The following is a 21,927-nucleotide window of genomic DNA, read 5'->3' as shown; positions in this document are numbered from 1 at the left end:
GTTATTCTTCTACCTCTTTTAAACAATTTTGCTCAACATTTGGCATTACTCATATAACAGGAATCCCATACAATCCACAGGGACAAGGCATAGTTGAAAGAGCTCATCAAACTATTAAAATGTACTTATTAAAGCAAAAAGAAGGAATTGGGAAGGGGTATGTATTCCCCAAAGATAAACTTAAAATAACCCTTTTTACTATAAACTTTTTAAATTTGGATTCATCAGGACTTAGTGCTGCGGAAAGGCATATGTGTCCAAAAAATGTGCATAAGCCCAAGGTACTTTGGAAGGATATTCTAACAGGACAATGGAAAGGTCCTGACCCAGTAATTGTCTGGAGTCGGGGGTCTGTTTGTGTGTTTCCACAGGGAGAACAGCAGCCGATTTGGATTCCAGAAAGATTAACTAAAGCGATTTCTACAGACCAAAAAGAAGATGATTTGGCTCAAATCCATAACAACTGATATCCAAAACTCCAGTTTGGCTATTCTTACATCTGCAACAGAACCAGGATGCTTTTTTCAATATCTATTTTATTATTGCCCTTTGCCATATCATGAAGTTCTATTTTGTTTTTTGAGCTCATACAGACCTAGGTTAATGTTTTGCTGATCAGTTCTATTTTTTGACTATAGAGTTTTTAAACATTGCAATGGAGATTTCACCTGTAAAAAGTTATAAGGCCTTTACTATAATGTTATGTGTTGCATGTATTATATTATGTGTGCACACTTGTGTTTTGTGTTATATGTTTGAATGTACGTATGTCCATATATCATATATGATGAGCGCTCATGATAAAATGGATCCAAATATTTTTTCTCACGTGATTTATATGGTTTAATTTAAATTGGGTAAACAACTGTTGAGGATTGTTTTAATATGTAAACAAAAAAGAAGGTTAACAGATCTGTTTGTTTACTTTCACCTTTCCTTTTCATTATATTTAATAATTCTCTTAAAGATAATGTAAATTGTTAAGAAAATTGTTTTCTTTTAGTGCCTTCTGGAATGTTACATAATTTTTTCTTTAGCCATTATTGCCAGAATTCCTATCTTCATCCCAGTGCCGGTGAAGACAATGTAAATTGTTAAGAAAATTGTTTTCTTTTAGTGCCTTCTGGAATGTTACATAATTTTTTCTTTAGCCATTATTGCCAGAATTCCTATCTTCATCCCAGTGCTGGTGAAGTCAAAGATAAAACCAATCTACAGCTTCTACAATAGCCATCACTGAACTGCTTGCAGAACTTGCCTGGACACATTGTGAGCTCACCTGTATGCATTGTGAACTATCTGTTGGTGCAGCGACTTGTGGTAGTGTTGGGGTATTTTTGCTGATGATGTCACCGGTGGTACAATTTTTCAAAGGAGCCCTCAATTGGCTTAATGTCATGGCATTTTGCATCCTCCTCTACTAGTGATGGTCTAAAATTTGGGGGCCAACAGAGGTGAGGCAAAGAACCTCACCCCCCCACTGGTGCAAAGGCCTATCCACAAGTATAGCTGTATGCTGGACCGGTAGTCAGTGACGGGTATGATCCAATTGCAGTGGTACCAACCTAAGACAGGAGGCTGACGCCTAGAGGTCAGTTCATCCGATGACGGGTAAGGACCATATGTTGAATTGGACTGCCTAACAGTCACGGTCCCTAAGCCACATGCTTGTTGTTTAAACAGAGAGGGGGAGATGTTGAGAGCCACAGCCGAAGGGGCCCCAGCAAACTTCCAGCTGCCAGCAAACTTCCAGCTGCCGGCTGATGATTGGCTCATAGCGGCCCCAGCAACATCTAGCTGATTGGCTCCTCAGCCCCAGCAACATCTAGCTGATTGGCTCCTCTGCGGTGATGCTCATTGGGCTGTTTCCCTGCCCTTTCAGACCACGGAGCTGCTCATTGGGGGACTTTTTTGGCTCCGCCCACGTGACCCAGCCAATCGGCCTCAAGAGCAGGAGGATTGTGGGAGGTGGAGAGAAGCTTGTGTGGGAGAGAGAGGCTTGTGGAAAGCCGGTGGTGGCAGTTGAGGCTCTGAGGGTTTTTCCTGAGAGGCTGTTTTGTTTGGCCTGTGTGGTTCTAAAAATAAAGTTAGTTTCTTTTGACAAGTGGCTCCTGATTGTGCCCAGCCAGACTGCGGGCACAATATTTTTAACAAAATATTTTTTTTAACAAAATAATATTTTTAACAAAACAGTTGTAAAAAGTGGACAAGCATGACAGTGAATTTAGACACAGAATTTATGCCCTCCACAAAAATTTACTCAAAATATAGCATGCAAAACCATAAAAACCTTGAAAGATGGCATAGGAGAAAACCTAGATCACCTTGGTATGGCAATGACTTTTTAGAATTAACATAACAAAAGAATCCATATTAGAAATAATTGATAATCTGGGCTTCATTAAAGTTATAACTTCTCTATGAAAGGTGATATTAGGAGAATGAATTTTTCTCCCCATACTGGGAGAAAAGTACTTACAAAAAACACACCTGGTAGAGGACTATTTTCTAAACTACACGAAGAACCCTTAAAATTAACAATAAGAAAACAGATAACACCATTCAACAATGAGTCAAAGACCTTAACAAAAACCTCATCAAAGAAAGTCTATGGATAACAAAAAAATCAAATAAAAAATAGGCTCCACATCATACATTATCAGAGAAAAACAAATTAAAACATCAATTTTGTACCACTACATACTAGAATGACTAAATCTGAAACACTGACACTATTAAATGATTGCAAAAGTGTGGACCATCAAGAACTCTCCTTTACTACAGGTAGGAATGCAAAATGTACATCTGTTTTGGAAGACGGCTTGGTATACTCAACATCCATGTTCCTTGATATTTACCCAAAGGAACTGAAAATATTTGTTCAAACAAAAACCTGTACATGGGTGTTTCTAGAAGCTTTATTCATGACTGTCAAAACTTGGAAACAACCAGGATGAGTTTCAGTAGGTGAGTGGATTAATAAACTATGGAATATTTAAAAAAATGGAATACTATTCAGTACTAAAAAGAAATGAGCTATTAAGCCATTAAAAGATGTTGAGAAGCTTAAATCTTAAATGTGTAATACTAAGCAAAAGAAGACACTCTAAAAAGGCTACAAATTGTATGATTTCAATCTATAGATGAAAGGTCAAATTTGGAAAAAGTCAAAAGAGCAGTGGTTGCCAGGAGCTTCATTGGGTATGAAAAGGCACAAAGGATTTTTAGGGCACTAAAAATATTTGGAATGATACTATAAAAGTGAATATATGCCATTATTCATCTGTCCAAATCTTTGGCATGTAGAACAGTAGGAACCAAGAGCAACCTTAGTTGCATTGTGGGTTGGATCTGGAATGTCCCCTAAAGGCATATATGTTGATGGTTTTGTCCTCAATGCAGCAATGTTCAGAGGTGGAGCTTTTGAGAGTGATGGAATGATGAGGGCTCTGACCTCATCATGGATTAGTTCATTTATGGATTCATAGCTGATGTGCTATTGGATGATGGTAGAAAATTAAGAGGTGGGCCTAGCTGGAAAAAGTAGGTCATTGGGGGACATGAACTTGAAGGGTGTATTTTGTACCTGGCCCCTTCCTCTCTCTCTGCTTCCTGGAAGCCATTAAGTGAGCAGCTTTGCTCTTCCAAGTCTCCCCTTCCATAACATTATTCCTCCCCAGAGGTCCAGAAATTACAGATCTAAATTTCCATGAGATGAAACCTCTGAAACCATGAGCCAAAATATTTTTTGTATTTTAAGTTGATTTTCTCAGATGTTTTACCACAGTAATAGAAATTTGACTAACACAGGGTGATTATAATGTGTCAATGAACAAATGTGTCAGTTGTAACAAACATATCAACTTGGTGTGTGTGTGAGTGTGGGGGGATTATAATGGGGCATGCTATGCATATGAAGGATCAGTGAGTATTTGGGAACTGTTTGTATCTTAATTTTTCTGTAAACTAAAACTTGTCTAAAAAGGAAGTTAAAAATTAAGAAGAAAATATGCAAACATGCTAGACTATACACTTATGATTTTCTAAGACTCTACCCCCTCACCTACCTCTAGCTTTTATTTGTATAAAACAGGCCCACGATGAGGGAGGAAGATCAGATACCTGGGGACTGACTAGTGTAGAAAGTGTCATCAGTAGAAGAGATGGTGTGATCAAAGACTATAGGAGGGGCTGAAGTGGGTCTTGTACAAAGTCAGCCATGCCATGGAGGTGCCTCTGTCACCCTTCCTAATATCAATGGAATTAACCTGGTTCTGGAGTCCTAGATATTTTTGATTAAAGAACATGTATACCTTGAGACAAGGCACCAGATGAAATCACACATCCAGAGCTTAATATGATGAATAATGTGCAAGACCAATATATTGAATGCAATAGAGAGAAAGGGAAGAATTTTTAGACTACAAACCAAGGCACCTCAACTCAGGGTGGGATGTCTGAGAGGAAGGCAGCTCAAATAGATGCCATCTGGTTGCAAGTGAGGGTTTAGGCACATCCTTTAGGAGCTCGCTAGAAGTCATTTAATACAGTCCATGAGGACAGAAAATGGCAAGAATAATCCTGGAAGAAACTTTTCTGAGCAGATATACAAGATCTGGGTTGGTGTATATATAATCAGAGATGGCAAGCATTCTGCATGGAAGAATGGAGATGTCTGACTTGTCATTGGGTGGGTGGAAAGGTATCAGCCACTCATGGGCATGATGTTAGTACTTTGACTGCTTGGCATAATTTTTTTTTCACATACATGAGAGGGTAAATCTTGAGGATCTAGTAGTTTATGGGGGCCAACCCATTGCTGTGTAGAAAGCAGCCCATCCTGCACCCCCCTCTGGAATATATAAGGTCTGGCAAAATACAGAGTAAAGTGAGTTTTGAAGTGGAAAACACAGCCAGAGACTTGAAGAGGATCCAACAGAGTGAAACATGAGTCTCAGCAGATGTTGATTTGGACTAGTGCATTTATAGAGGTTGCCAGAGCAAATAACACAGGATGTCATAAATATTCATGGAGATAGGTCCTGAGTAATTGAGCAGATAAAGAGACTGGGACCCCAGTGACAGAGGCTGAAGGGTATGCAGATGTAGACATCAAACTTCTGTGTCCTGAGAAACTTTGTGGGTTCTTTGGGATTCTACATAGAAAGAAAAAACTAACCAAGGAGCTCAGGTTCAATAATTCACTAGAATAACTCAGAAATCAGAAAAGTGTTATACTTACAGTTCCAGTTATATTACAAAGGGCACACATAGGGCAAAGTATGGAAGGAAGCACAGAGCTTCCATCCTTTCCCCAGGGAATCAGAGCACAGCACCTTGTGAACACATTGCCTGGAAAGCTTCAGAGGTTGCTTTGGTTGATTGATTAAATCATTGACAATTTGATTGATCACAACCACAAAGCTGATTCCTTTACCTCCCTGGTGATTGTCACTCCCTAAATATAACCCTCTAATGATTTGGTTGATTTTTCTAGTGACTAGTCTTCATCTTGAAACATGTAAGAACATACAAAAAAGTTTTATATTGTTTGAATACAGACTATGATAATTTAAGTGATATGTGCATATTTCAAACTTTAAAATAGAAATTAGAGCCAGCGATGGTAGCACACACCTGTAAACCCAGTGGCTTGAGATGTGGAGTCAGGAGGATTGCAAGTTCAAAGCCAGCCTCAGCAAAAGCAAGACGCTAAGCAACTCAGTGAGATCCTGTTTAATAAAATACAAAATAGGGCTAGGGATGTGGCTCAGAGTTCAATCCCTGGTCATCCCCCCACCAAAAGTAGAAATTAAAAGCTAGAATATGAGTTAATAAGCCAATAGAAAGCAAAAATGGAGTAAAATTATACTTATTTAATTTTAAAAATGACAGGAGAAAAGGATAAAGGAATAAAAAGCAAATGGAAAAACAAACAAGGAGAAGGTAAATACAAATTCCAGATATAAGTACTTGCATTAAATGTCAATAAAGTGACTATGCCAATTAAAAGTAGAAAGAAATTGTCAAAATGCTCGGTAATTCAAGAACGTACTACACTGCTTATTTCCATGCATCCTGTACAAATATAGATAAGTTTAAAAATAAAATGATGGAAAATACATATGAGCCAATGCTTAATCATAAAGTCTTGAAAACTATGTTTCAGAATAGAATATTACTTGGAATAAAGAGGGACATTTAAAGGTTAGGGATGTAGTTCAGTGGCAGAGTATGCACTTAGCATGTACAGGCCTGCAGTTCTATCTCAGCAGCAGTATCAGCAGTGGTGGCAGCAGCAGCAGTAGCAGCAGCAGCAGCAGCATTAGCACCACCAACAACAAAGAGGGACATTTGATTATAATAAAAGGAGAAGTTGAGAAACTGTTATCCTTTCATTTGGTCATAATTAAAATATCATTTGAGCATAGACATGCAACAATAATAGAATTTCAAAATACTTGAAGCAAAAGTGTCATAAGTATAAGGAAAAATTACACAAATCCTCAAATGCATTCCTCTGTCATTAATTGGTTATATAAGTACACAAAAATTCAGTAAGGTTGTAAAAGACTTGAAAGCAGATAAACTAATTTGACCAAATTGGCATATATAAAAATATCAAGAAACTACAGAGTACAATTTATTTTTAATTACAGGAGAAACTTTTATCCCAATAGATAATATGCTGGTGTACAAAACAAGTCTCATAATTTTGAAAGGATCCAAATTGGGGACCCTTAAATGTGCATGGTGTTTTGGCAGTTTGGTTATATAATATATATAATATAAAATTATAAATATATTTTCTTGTCATGTCTATTTGAGGTCAGATAAGCCTCCTTTACATGGATGTCTGTATATTTTCCAGAATTAGGAAAGTTTTCTACTATTTTATCATTAAATAGATTTTCTATGACCTTAACTCTTTTCTTCTCAACTTCAGATATTCTAAGAAATGTAGATTTGTTCATTTTTAAATGGTGACCAAGATATCTTGAATGCTTTCTTCATTCTTTTTCTTTTCTTTTCTTTTTCTTTTTTGTTTCACTGGAACATTTTTCAAAATGTTGTAATTCACTAAAAATTGTCTTAAATTCAGAGATTTTTCTGCTTTATCTATTATTTTTTGGAGGCTTTCAACTGCAGTTCTTATTTGACTTATTGAGCTCTTCATTTCCAAGATTTCTCTTTTTCAAGATTTTTATGTCTTTGCTAAATTTCTCCTTCATATCCTCTAGTCTATCTAATTTCATTTAACTATTTCCTTGTACCCCCTTGGATCTCCCTGAGCTATTATGATCATTTTTTTTAAAATTCTGGGTGCTCACTCTGTGGCTACTCCTGAAGTAGGTATGGTATCCTCTACTTGGTGGTGGGGTATTCCTCAGGCCCTATTGATGCTACTAATATGGGACTCTGACATGGGTGGTGCCAGCAATATAGAAGGGCATAAATAACTGCTGTTGGCCCAGAAGTGGATGGGGAGAGGTGATGATGAGAATTTCAGCACCAAGTCTGTGGTCCCTATACCCAGTACTGACATCAGTGTGCGGTTAGAGAAAGTGCAGAGGTGGGGAATCATGGAACTCCTTTTTGCTACTTGGGTAGCAATGCCTGCCTGTGAGCTGAACCTCAGACATAGTCCCCTTTGGTCAAACATACATAAGTGGGGTGATATCTGTCTCCTTGGCGCCTTCAGCTGTAGGAGTGAGAACATGGCTACAGTCAGACAAAATTATTCTTAACTCCTCCAGCTGTACACTGCCAGGGCAGAATGATATCAGGAGCACCAGAGTTTCTCAAGGCTCCTGTGCACAGGACAGCAACAGAAACCACAGTATTGCCTCCCAGACCTATTGGTAACTTGCACCTGAGCATGGCAGAGTGGGGAGATATGATGGTAACTGTATGGTCACCTACCTTCAGTCCTGGCACTGGCAGGAATCCACAGGTGGCTGACCATGCCCCTATCTCAGAGGACAATTTCCCTCATCTCCTGTTTATCGAGGACAGTGCCTTCCATTCCTTTCTGTGTCATAACATCTGTCTCCTACAGTGCAAAGTATCCAGTGAGCTTGGGTTGGAATCACTCTGCTGGATATGGATGAATTTGTGAGGCAGCTACTACTCAATTCCAAGTCAGTGCTGTGGTATCTGTGTGGGGTCCCAAATATGTAGAGGTTTCTGACCCCAAGAGCAGTCTAAATTCAGACAATAGAACCCTTTTCAAGATGCTTCTTAGCTAGTGTCATGGAGGTTTGCCAGGAGGTGATATGAGATCTTTCCCCAAAGCGAAGTTACTGAATAGATTTCAGTGACAATGGTGTGGTGGAATATGTCTGTAATTCCAGGCTCTTGGGGAGGCTGAGTCAGCAGGATCCTAAGTTTGAGGCTAGCCCCAGAAATTTAGAGAGACCCTGTCTCAAAATATAAAGAGGGTTGGGGATGTATCTCAGTGTTTAAGCACCCCTGGGTTCAATCTCCTGTACTCCCCGCAACAAAGGAAAAAAAAAAAGTCCAAGTTAGGTTTGTTAAAGAGGCAGGTCCCCAGGTGGATTGGTGCTTCGTAGGGCACAGCACAGCGGCCTCCGGGGGCCCTTGGCGCGTGGCAGGCACCCTTCACAGCAGCCTCTCTGGACTTCAGTGACGAGGTAGCTGTCGCTGGCCGGAGGGGAGGAGAGGAGGGGACTATGGTGGCCTTGGGTTTCTAGGGCCGGTGAAAAGCCTGGTCTGGTGTTAGAAGAGCGCAAGGGCTGCTACTCCAGCGCCGAGATCATGGCTGGGCACTTGCGCTGGAGGCTGCAGAACTTGTGGCTCTACCAGCATAACTATGCCTGGAGGTTCAAGGTCGTGAGCCCCCTGCCGGTAAAACCATCATTTTATTGCAGCCTTGAAAACATGAATTTCCGTTTTGCTTTCAACTTCCATCTGAATCTTTGGTAACCTCATTTACTGGGAAAAAGGGAAGCATTCAGTATTGTGTGAAGGCAGTTTTGGAATGACCCAAGATACCAGATCAGGTGTAAAACGAGAACTCAAGGTTGTGAGTCATGTGGATGTCAACGCACCAGCATTATTGACTCCTGTGTTGAGAAAATGGTTGGCTGTTTTTTTTTTTTTTTGTCACTTTTGGTTCAGTCTTGCTGATGCTGAAATTGAAAAAAAGGGATACTGTAATGGAGAAGCTATTCCAATCTATAAAGAAATAGAGAATTTTTCTTCTCCTCTGATTGTTCCAAAACACCTGTTTTTCCAAACCCAAATGTATTTGGCTAGTAGGAAAACAAAGACTATCTGTCACATGATTGCCAGTGCGTAAGGAAACCACATAGCTTCTGGGAGTAATGACACTTTGAATGAGAAAATTCTCAAAATCCCACCTGTTACTCCATCCATCCTGGATTTCTGCATTATCCTTAGCTGTATACATTCACATTCCTGGTGCTAAAAAATTGATGCTTGAGCATCAATCAGTTATTGGCACATTCCCTATAATGGTTTTGGCAGTAGAAACTCCAGCGTTGGCAGCCAGTTTATCATGAATATGAACTGGTTGACACTGATCCTGCCAGAACAGCCTGCAGCACCACCAAATTATGTAAATGTGGTATAAAAGGAAGTATTCTCTAGATAGGTTCCTCCTTACCCTCCAGCCACCTGACTGTGAGGGAGAAGCATGCTATCCTATGTTTGCCTGCATACAAGAATTCTAGCTTCAGTCACTTTATTCAAAGGTTGGTCCATGGCCTCCTGATGTAGAAGACACTGAGCCTGTTTCCTTCATTCTCTATACTTCAGAAATCACTGTGTTCATCATCAAATTAGAATATTGCTTCTTTCCCCTGCCTTAATGAGGGTGAGGAAAAGAAGACTAACTTAAGAACATAAGAATATGAGAATATTCCAGTGGGGCAATAGGATGATTACGCGACTTTATATGATGGTCATATGTCTCCTTTGAAAAATGGGGTGAAGATGAAAAAAGTTGGAGAATGTAATGGAAGTCCTGGTGATGGCAGAGTAAGTGAAGGAGTACTTGCGCTGACCTGAGCAGAGGGATGGATGGCAACCATGATGAATAGAAACTGCAGGATTATTTTGACCCTCACATGCTAAGACCTGCTGGTGGGCAGATTCCTGCTGGTGTCACCCTTTTGCAATATCATGTGATCTCCACATTGAAGGTTTTCCTTTTACATTCAGACTTGGATTCTTCAGCAGTGGATATAGTCTGGAACTGGTGGGAACTCTGTGTGAGCATGCCTTTAAGAAGGCTTGTCAATGTAGAATGGAAGAAAGGTGTCCTGAAGTTAAGGCAACATGGATTCACTGGGAAAAGAGTTGCAAAGAGCCAAGCAGCATAGAAGTGTATGTGTGAATGGGAAAATGACCTACTCTAAATACAAAGTGAGGCCCTCAGGTTTTAGCGTCTTCCTGATTTCTTTCCATATTACTCACTGATGTGAGCTGCTTCCCTCTGCCACACTCTCCCACCATGATGTTCAGCCTTACCTTGAATCCTGAGGAATGGAACTGGCCTTCTATGGACTAAGACCTCTGATACCATGAACCCCCCAAATAAACCTTTCATTCTTTAGAATTGTACTGGTGGGGTTCTTTAGTCACAGCAGCAAAAAAGCTGACTAAAACAGTTATTATTCATAAATGATTTTTAATCCTTGTCATTTTGATTTATTTCTGGTTTTTAATTTGAATTAGTTTCTCCTTTGATTGGCTATTCTTCCAGTGTAGTTCCTCCCTTGGCTGATTTTCAATTCTATTTTTCATTTCTTCTTCATGAAAAAATTTGAGTGTTTTGTAGTTTAGGTTTTCTACTTGTGAATTCTTTTAACTTTTGTTTATCATGGAAGGTTTAAATTTCATCATGAACTCTGAAGCTTAATTTTGCTGGGTATAGAAATCTTGGTTGGCATCTATTTTCTTTCAGAGCCTGTTATATATTATTCCAGGACCTTTTAGCTTTGAGGCTCTGAGTTGAGAAATAAGCTTAGATCTGGATTGGCTTCCCTCTAAAGGTGACCTTTTATTTTTCTCTGGCTCCCTTAATATTCTATCCTTATACTATATGTTAGGTATTTTCATAAAAATGTGTCTTGGCATGAGTTTATTGTAATTTTGTATATTTGGGATTTTGTAAGCCTCCTCTACTTGATTTTCCATTTCATTCTTTAGGTTTGGAAATTTTTTGATATCATTATTTTATAGAATACCAATAATTGAATATTAAATACCAAGTCTTTTCATGTTATCCCATATTTTTTGAAATTTCTGTTCATGGTCTTATAACATCTTTTCTCCATGGCCAAATATATTTTCAAGATTACATATTTTGTCTTCATTGTCTCAAGCTCTGTCTTCCAAGTGGTCTAGTCTGCTGGTGATGCTTTCCATTGAGTTTTCAATTTGATTTATTGATTCATTCATTTTGAGGATTTCTGCTTGAATTTTTTTTCAGAATCTCTATCTTTTTATTGAAGTGATTTTTCACTTCATATTTTTTTTCTCTGATGTCATTATTTATATCATTCTTTACCTCACAGGTAAGTTTAACTATGAACATTCTAAATTCCTCCTCTGACATTTCTTCCACTGTGATGTTGATGGATTCTGTTTTGAAGTATTTTGATTTGTTTGGGGCAAATTGTTTTCTTGCTTTTTCATGTTGTTTCTATGTCTACCCATCTAAAAATATGAATTTGAAGCAGTAGTTTCTACCCTGAGGACTTAAAGTAGCCCTGGAATTTTCCAAGACCTCACAGTTTAAGGAGAGACAAATAATAACAACAACCAGTGCAAATAATCTACAGAATTAAACCAAATGGTTTTGCTATGGCAACTACAATATTAACTGTCACTATAGACAGAAATGGTGTAATCAATTATTGCTCATAGTAAAAAACAGTAAGTTTACAAAAGGGTTTACAGTTTCAAATGGTATACAGGAAGAGAACAGATGTGATGTAGGATGTGAGATTATGAAGGAGGAGGAGAGAAAATAAAAGAAAAAAATTAAGGAATGAAAGAGAACAATAAACATTAGCTTTTAGGAAAAGAAAAGAGAAAGAGAATCAAGGGAAACAGAAAAGTGAGAAAAAATATATAAAATAAAATTTTTAAAAAGTAAAAATAAAAGAATATAAAACAAAATCAAAATATACTAATCAAACATCCTCAAAATACTGATCTATGAAAAATAACCACCTTAAAAATTGCTTGAAATTAGAAAAAAACAAATATGAATGTGTATTAAGTGTCCATGAACCATTAAGTTCACAGTTAAATAGAAAAAAGAAAAAAACATTAAAAGAAATATTGATTAAAAATAAAAATTCCCCCATTTGTGTTCAAAATATTCTTAGCTTTCCTTCTCAGCAGTTTTAGGTGGAGTGGGCTAAAGTGTGATGCCTGTTCCCCACTCTGGGTAGGATTGCTGGCATGTGAGAGAAAATCCTGTAGGCAGATTTCCTAAGGTGGTGTTTAGGTTTAGCTAGGCTCCAGGTTCTTCATTGAATGGTGATTAGTCTGAAGATTTTAAATCAGTGCACCTCCAGGGCCCAGCAGTTGCCAGTCTGCACTGTCTGTTCCCCAGAGGATCACCTTTGGGTTCCACTCATGTGGTAGAGGAGCCAATTCTTAATCCCCTCCATCACTTGTTGACAAGGTTTTTCCTCTCGGGTTCAGTTTCCAAACTCAATCACTTCCTCTCATGTCTTTTGAATTCCTGACCAGGTACCTCTCTCCCAGCTGGTCCTCAACTGGATGGATTGGAGGGAAAGGGGAGGAGCCAGGTGGGTGTCCACAATCTGTATTCTCCCGTGTAAACCCCTTTCCATGTTTGATTTTCTTTTGGTCATTTAGGCACATTGTATGTTGTGCAAATGCATTTGTCAGGCCTATAATTTAGGCCAAACTCGGGTTTGCCAGGAGTTGGCTCCCCCAGCCTTCTTGCCTCCTTGATACAGGTGCAAAAATTGTTCCTTCCTTTGTCCTCCACAAGCAGCTGGGAGAGATGCAGCTTTTTTTTTTTTTTTCCCCATACAAGGATATCCTGCCACATGAATTTCAGGGTGAGTTGGGCAGTGTCTTTAGGCTCTGATCTCTCTGTACCCAGTCATGCTTCAGGTATCCTAAAAAGCTGGGTTCCTTTAATTCCCTTATCCCTCCACTTTTCTCAGGGATAAACCACTCCAGTAGATGCCACTGTTGGTGGCAGACGTCGTGGTGGCACTGGGGATCTTTTTTATTTTATTGTATCTGAAATTCTGAGACCCTGGTTTGCTTTGAATGTCCAGTATTATTTTCCAGTCAAGTTCCTTTTGTTTTTACCCACCTTATTCAGCAACTGCCTATCTACTTTCTTGACTTCAAACCATGGAGCAGTCAGGAAAGCAACCTTCTCTATACTGTTATCTTGAAAAAACAGTTGTATTCTTGATTGTTGCCTTTATGACTAGAGTGGGATGAAATCTCAATATACATTTAATTTGCATTTCTCTAATTACTAGAGATGTTGAACATTTTTTTTCATATATTTGTTGACCATTTGTATTTCTTATTTTGAGAGGTGACTATTTAGTTTATTTGCCCAGTTATTGATGGGGTCATTAACTTATTTGGTGTTAAGTTTTTTGAGTTCTTTGTATATCCTTGATATTAATGAATAAAAGAAATCCTTGCTTGTTTACAAGACCCATATATATTTTTTCCCATCCTTTGACCTTCAGTCTGTGAATGTCTTTGTCTATGAGGTCAGTCTCTTGCAAAAAGCATATTGTCGGGTCTTGTTTTTTAATCCAATCTGCCAACCTATCCCTTAGATTGAAGAGTTTAGACCATTTACATTTAATATTATCATTGAGAGGTGATTTTTATTTCCTGTCATTTTGAGTCTAGTGTTCAAATTGGGTTTGATTTTTCTTTGATTAACTATTATTCTAGTCTAGTTCTTCCATCTTCTGTTTTTTTTTTTCCTTTTTTCTTTTTGGTATTGGGGATTGAACTCAGGGGTACTCAACCATTTAGTCACATCCCCAGTCCTATTTTGTATTTTATTAAGAGACAGGGTCTCACTGAGTTGCTTAGTGCCTTGCTTTTGCTGAGGCTGGCTTTGAAATCGAGATTCTCCTGCCTCAGCCTCCTGAGCCACTGGGATTACAAGCATTCCCCACTGTGTCCGGCCTCATCTGCTGGTTTTTATTTTTTTATTTTTTCTTCATGAAATATTTTACTAAGTATGTTTTGTGTAGTATGGCTTTCTACTTATGATTTTAGTTTTTGTTTTTCATAGAAGGCTTTTATTTCTTCTTCAATTCTGAAGCTTAATTTTGCTGAGTATCCTTGCTTTGAGAGGCTGACTTGAGAAATCAGCTGACATCTGGATTAGTTTCCCTCTAACTATGGCCATTCTTCTCTAGCATCTTTTAAAATTCTATACTTATTCTCTGTTAGGCATTTTCATAATAGTATCTTGGAGTAAATCTTCTGTGATTTTTGTATATTTGGAGTACCCCTATGTCTCTTATATTTGAATTTCCATTTCATTCTTAAGGTGTGGAAAATTTCCTGATATTATTTCATTGAAAAGATTGTGTATACCAGCATCAAGCTATTTCATAGTGGGGTAGATAGGGGGAGCATGGGAGGAATAGATGAGCTCTAGATAGGGCAAAGGGGTAGGAGGGGAGGGGAGGGGAGGGGGCATGGGGTTAGAAATGATGGTGGCATGTGATGAACATCTTTATCTAAAGTACATGTATGAAGACATGAATGGTGTGAATATACTTCGTATACAACCAGAGATATGAAAATTGTGTTCCATATATGTAATATAAATTGTAATACATTCTGTTGTCATATATAACAAATCAGAATATAAAGTAAATAAAAAAATAAAATAAAGATTGTGTTTCCCTTTTGTTTCTATTTCAGAGCCTTCATCGATTCCAATGAATCTTTAATTTGGCCTTTTAATGTTATCCCAGATTTCTTAAATATTTTGTTTGTGGTCTTTTAATATCTTTTCTCTCTTTATTTTCAAGATTGTACACTTTGTCTTCAAGGCCTAAACATCTGTACTCAAAATGGGCTGATCCATTGGTGATGCTTCACAATCCCCCTAGTCTGAAATGGAAGGAAAGGCAGGAAGCACACCCAACTCCACAGACTGTAGGCTCCTGCAGGCTGACATCTTAAAGCTAAAAGAGGAATTTCAGGCTGAGCAAGGCAGTGATTTGACCAAGCTCCCTGGGTTTTCCATTATCACTGAAAGTGATTTTAGGCCTTTGCCCGTGGATCTCAGTAGTGTGGCATCATCACTGCTGCAGCCCATCCAGCCTGGGAACCAGCCTTTCCCTTGGTGAGGCTGTCCTAATGCAAGGTGAGGTAAAACTGGAGTGGGAAAAACCCTCACCAATCAGAAGAGTTGCAAAGAGCTTTGGCTTTTCAACAGATGTAGTCTGAGATTGAGCAGGAGGCAAGTCCACGTTTATATCTGTCACATCCAGGTGGGGAAACAAAGCCAAGTCCCTTTGGACTTCTCTTCATGCTTGCCTATCATGTTTACTTTTCTCTAAGAAAGATTTGTGCAAGGACTCCCCAGAGGTTGCTGTCCCATAGAGCCGACCGTAAATGTAGGTAGACAAAATCCCGCGATCAGAAGGAAAGTAGCAGAGGACAGGAGCAGTGTCTGGAGAGGTTGCCTCACGCAGTCCGTGGGCTCTACAGCTCTTAAACAACGCTTAGCGACCACTGGTGCGCACTTCCTGGCTCCAGCCCCCACTACCAGGGCTGGCGGTCTTCTTGGAGACCGAGATCGCGCATGCGTTCTCAGCCCGCCCAGCTACAGAGAGGCATTAACTAAAATAAATTGGTTTCTAAATTTTGACTCCTCAGACTGCCCACCCCCGCGCTTTTTTTTTTTTTTTTTTTTAAATCCCGCGTGTGGTGGTGGGGAGTTAGCCCCTCTGCTGAGCGGTGTCCCTGTGTCTTGGGGGAGGGATGGTGTCCTTCCTGCGGGGCAGCTTTTTGGTGACGAGAACACAGTGCTCGGTGATGGCGACAGGTCACAATGGGCAGCAGCGGTTTAGAGGTGGCCCCGGAGCAGGTGAGGGAGAGGTGGAAACTCTGGAGGAAGATGAACAGGTAGGTACATTCTGATTCAGGACTGCCTGACGGATCTAGAGGCGAAGGCGGGGTTGGGAGTGCAGCTCTGAGCCATGGGGGCTTGATCGCCATCTTGATCCCTACCCTGACTCTGAAGCTGAGCGAAGTCACCTAAGCGTCCTCAGCCAGTCCTCAGCCTCCCCTGGGTTCAGGCAACTCTGGGAAAAGGAGGTCGTGGGGTACCACGCTCCCTCACCTGCTCGCGAGTTCTAGGGAAGCCTGTTTAGAAAGAATGGCTCCAAATTCCTCAATAGGACACCCATAGCACAAAAGTTAATAACTAGAATCAACAAATGGGACTTACTCAAACTAAAAAGTTTTTTTCTCAGCAAAAGATACAATAAGAGAGGTAAATAGAGAGCCTACATCCTGGGAACAAATCTCTACTCCTCACACTTCAGATAGAGCCCTAATATCCAGAGTATACAAAGAACTCAAAAAATTAGACAATAAGATAACAAACAACCCAATCAACAAATGGGCCAAGGACCTGAACAGACACTTCTCAGAGGAGGACATACAATCAATCAACAAGTACATGAAAAAATGCTCACCATCTCTAGCTGTCAGAGAAATGCAAATCAAAACCACCCTAAGATACCATCTCACTCCAGTTAGATTGGCAGCCATTATGAAGTCAAACAACAACAAGTGCTGGCGAGGATGTGGGGAAAAGGGTACACTTGTACATTGCTGGTGGGACTGCAAATTGGTGCAGCCAATTTGGAAAGCAGTATGGAGATTTCTTGGAAAGCTGGGAATGGAGCCACCATTTGACCCAGCTATTCCCCTTCTCGGTCTATTCCCTAAAGACCTAAAAAGAGCATGCTACAGGGACACTGCTACATCGATGTTCATAGCAGCACAATTCACAATAGCAAGACTGTGGAACCAACCTAGATGCCCTTCAATGGATGAATGGATAAAAAAAATGTGGCTTTATACACAATGGAGTATTACTCTGCATTAAAAAATGACAAAATCATAGAATTTGCAGGGAAATGGATGGCATTAGAGCAGATTATGCTAAGTGAAGCTAGCCAATCCCTAAAAAACAAATGCCAAATGTCTTCTTTGATATAAGGAGAGTAACTAAGAACAGAGTAGGGTCGAAGAGCATGAGAAGAAGATTAACATTAAACAGGGATGAGAGGTGGGAGGGAAAGGGAGAGAGAAGGGAAAATGCATGGAAATGGAAGGAGACCCTCAGAGTTATACAAAAGTACATACAAGAGGAAGTGAGGGGAAGGGGAAAAATAATATAAGGGGGACAAACGAATGTCAGTAGAGGGGACAGAGAGAGAAGAGGGGAGGGGAGGGGAGGGGAGGGGAGGGGGGATAGTAGAGGATAGGAAAGGCAGCAGAATACAACAGACATTAGTATGGCAATATGTAAATCAATGGATGTGTAACTGATGTGATTCTGCAATCTGTATATAGGGTAAAAATGGGAGCTCATAACCCACTTGAATCAAATTGTGAAATATGATATATCAAGAGCTATGTAATGTTTTGAACAGCCAACAATAAAAAATTAAAAAAAAAAAAAGAATGTGTAAGCAAAAATAACCAACAGAGTTTAGGCACCATAATGAAAATACAAATAACCGGGACTAGAGCAGACCTCAAACGGATCAGCAAGCTTTCTTTTATTTTGCAGTGAAGTCAATGAATCGGGCAAGGGAGGGCTCATTTTCTGGGTATGGAAATAGCCCTGGATTTTTTTTTTTTTTTTATAATTTACAATGAAGGTGAATTAATCATCGGAGGCTTTGGACATACCGTTGGGACAGTCAGGGAACTAGTTGTGCAGGTTAAAATTTTAACTCAGGAAGGCAGTTGTAAAAAGTTTGAAACTCTCGTCGTTACGGGAGAGATAGGAGCTCAGATCCCTTTCATTGCCTTTCTTCTCTGGGGTTCATCGTTTCCCAAAGCTTTACTATCTGCTTTTCTCCTTCCAGGCCTGATCAGCAATGGGAAAGGGTAAAAGTCCAGGGTCCAGCATTTCAGTATTTGCCTCCTTCCTTCAGGGCCCATTATTTTTTGGGAAAGGATTTATTGGGAGAGGTTTAATGTTTGGCTAATTTCCCCTCCTTTCTCCTGAGCCACACTGCCTTTTTGTCCCCTTTCCCTATTTTTTCTCAGTGCAGTGAACACTCAAGTGAAAGAAGAAAACTGCAGTAGACCTGGTTTAGGTAGGGTGGGAAAAGGGAAGTCTGGGTTCTGTGAGATCTAGTCAGGGGCCAACAGGGCTGTCCCATAAAGATTATGCTCTTGATCCATACACAAGAACAGCTGGTTGAGGGAGGGACATAAGAGTCTTCAATGTGGGCTGCATTTCATTTACCAAGCTGTATCATTGTCCTGCTGCTGGTCCATCTCTACCTTTCTCATTCTTACAAGGGGCACTGTCTGCTAGTAATCTGTGGGTCACAGTGTTCATATCTACCCAGAGGACTCCTGTCCCTAAATCACATCATGACAAAATGTCTTAAGTTATGTATGCCAGACACTGTGCTATGTGATTGCTAGAGTGACAGTTGCTAAGAAAATGTAGGCAGGAATATACTGGGCTTCCCTTCTCATCTTTCTTAATAAACTTAACCTTATAGTTCATACCCAAAGCAGACATGCCTGGGATGTTTATTACTTCCCTGGGGAAACCACAGCAATAAGTTCCAGGGGAGAGTTGACTACATTCAAGTGTGCACAGATGTTTGAAAGAAATTTTATTTAGGTGAATGAGCCTGTTCTTCATTCCTTTCATTTCTCCCTCAGTTCTTCCCTTCTCTCCTCCCTTTCATTCCATTTCATCCACAAAATTTGAGCACCTACTTACTACATGCTGAGTGTGCATAGATATCCTTAGTGAAATCTCAGTCAGGAAGTAGATATGGGTTTTTTATCTGTATGGTTCTTACAATTTATATACTGTTTTATCAGATTGTCATTTTGCCTTATTTGCTTTATATTTAAACTCTTTTAAAAAAGGACAAATAAACATAGATTCAGTCGACTGTCCCTGAGCACCCTCCCCTGATTGTCTTCTGTCTCCTTCCTGCAGTTACCACTGAATTTGGGGATTATCATTCCCATGCACATTTTCTATTACATTTATCCATAAACATTTTATAACTTTTGGAGGCACATTGCAGTCTTGTTTTGCTTGTGTGGCTTTTTGACATGACATTATACTACTATGTGTGTACTTTACAGCTTTAATTTTCTCAACTTGTTATAAAGATTTGTCTCAATTGGTCTGTGTGCCTCTAGATATCTGATTTATTTATATGGTGTTCTGTGTCCAAGGCCCATTACTGTGTATTTCCTGAGAACCTGACAACAGACCTGTTATGTAGTTAAATTATGACATCACTGTTCTACTGAGGAGCAAACAATCTCAGAGAATGAAGTGACTTTCAGACCACGAAATGACCAAGGCCCAGGCTTTCTTTGTACTTAAGGAATTTCTACTCTCCACTGCTTTCTGGATGGTGGTGTAGGTCATTGCACATTGTATATAGGGTGAACTTTGACACTGAGTGTGAGCAACCGGGGGCTTTCAGGTAGGAGAGATTAGGGAAGAGGGCAGAAAGAGAAGGGTAAACAAGGAAGAATCATCCAGGAACTTTACATGTCACCAACTCTCAATCTTGGCTGCTCCTTAGAATTACCTGGAAATTTAGAAAACAGTAATTCCCAGGATGCTTTGGAATTCTATTGTTGTGGGGGTTTTCTGGACAGCAGGGTGTTTCAAAGCTCTCCAGGTTATTTTAATGTTCAGCCAGGATTGAGAACACTGATCATACAGACTTATGCTCACATTGCACAGATTATTCTTTCTGAACCATTTTGACCTTAAGGTACAAATGGCCAATGCTATGCTCTTTTACTCCTAAATTTTTTTATTTTCTAAGAGCATGAATGGTAGTTTAGATAACCATAGCACCCTTATGAATTTTAGGAAATTTAGCATTGTGCCAATGTTATCAATGTTCAATGTATACTGCGTGTTAAATTTTCATCATTTGTCCCAATGATGTTCTTTAATGTTTGTTTGGTTTTTTTTTTTTTTTTGGTTCTGGGTCTCGAACTCAGGGCCTTGTGCTTGCAAGGCAAGCACTCTACCAACTGAGCTATATCCCCAGCCCCCAATGATGTTCTTAATAGCAACTTTTTTTCTCCCTTCAGGGTCATGTCTTAAATTTAATCTTTATTGTCTCTTTAATCCTTTAGTCTGGAATGCTCCCATCTCATTATGTTTTGTGATGCTGGTATTTTTGAAGAGGAAAAGCTTGTTGTTTTTTAGAAAGTCCATTTTGTGGAATTAGTATAGTTTGTTTAGCTCAGCCCCTATTACTAAGTACCCAGATACTTAGGTTGTATCCAGTCTCTTGCTGCTCAAAAATTGTGAGGAACAATTTCATATATGCATCATTTCTGTTTGGGTGCGATATACATATGTATGGTGCATTCTCTAATGGAATTGCTGACCAAAAGGTGTTAATTTAGATAATTTCTTATTTCTGAACTGCTTAGAGGCACTTTTGGGCAAGAAATAAATGGTCACAAGTAAGCTGTGGAAATGAAATGTGGCTTCTCTGAGAGGTTCATTTTAGTCTGTTTTCTGTATCAGGTATTTTTGTTATAAAAAATACCTGATACTGGGTAACATGAAAAAAAAGATTTATTTGGCTGAGGATTCTTGTGGCTATGTCACTTCCTGGGGGATGGTATCACGTTGTAGGAGACTGTGAGAGGTAGTTTACATGGCAAAAGGGAAAGCAAGAAAGTAGGAAGGGGACAGGTTTATGCCTTTATAACAAACTGCTCTAGTCCTCTCCTATGAGCCTCAATTCACTCCAGGAAACTGCATTATTTTTTTCCAAGGGCAGTCATGAATTAAGCCCTACATCTTAAAGATTTCATGCCTTTTAGTACTGTCACACTGGGGACCAAGCTTCCAGTTGGTGGGGAATGAAAACCATATCCAAACCACATAGCAGGCTAGATTAGAGAAAAGATGGCAGTCAGAGCTTTTGCCATGGTTCAAGTCTTGTAGAAACTAAGAAGCTTGAGGTTTTTTTTTGTACACTAGGCATAATGCCAGTTACTTTATTTAGGATAAGAGCATTGGAATACAGATATTAGATAATGAAAGAGAGTACTGCTTCCCTCTTTTTTCCAACAACAGATCAGCAAATGAGATCCATGTGTACAATAGTGTGCAAATGATGCATTGTGGGCATTTCATCCACCAGCCCCAGCCTTATAATATCTGATGTCCTGTTGCTGCCGTGATAAGTGTCAAGCTGTTCAGTGTGTATTCCAGACATATCCCTGCCTTTTAAGAAGAGACCACAGTTACAAAAACCTTGGAGAAGATTAGATCAGTTCAGTCTTAGTCCCTTCCTTTAAGAAATATATAGGAGGATATTTCATTAGTGTTGAAAAAAAATGCACTATAGCATAGGACCTAAGAGGAGAGGGGCTTCCACCGAAGATTATTCCCCCTGCGGATATGGATTAAAATAAGGAGAAAGGAGGTCCACACAGTAGTTCAACAAGGCTTTGTAGAGAAAGTGGACATTGGTTAGATAAGGGGTAAGTGAGAAGAACAGAAAAAGAGGCTGGGGACATAGTAAGTGGGCTTTAAATGACAGGGAAAGTAAGAAGTTAGTATGTTCACTGTTGGTGGTAGGAACCATTAAAAGTATTAAACTGAAGCATGAATTCAGTAAC

General features: G+C 39.5%; 1 pseudogene; it reads left to right on the top strand.

Annotated features, from left to right (window-relative positions):
* Positions 1-7,481: 7,481 nt before the first annotated feature.
* Positions 7,482-9,854, top strand: LOC124081572 (arrestin domain-containing protein 4-like; annotated as a pseudogene).
* Positions 9,855-21,927: the final 12,073 nt, after the last annotated feature.

Source organism: Marmota monax, unplaced genomic scaffold, assembly GCF_021218885.2.
Source record: "Marmota monax isolate L192 unplaced genomic scaffold, Marmota_monax_Labrador192_F-V1.1 WCK01_AAM20220418_F8-fsc00611, whole genome shotgun sequence".
Lineage (NCBI taxonomy): Eukaryota > Metazoa > Chordata > Mammalia > Rodentia > Sciuridae > Marmota > Marmota monax.
The sequence above is the reverse complement of the archived record's forward strand: the minus strand, read 5'-3'. Positions and strand labels throughout refer to the sequence as shown.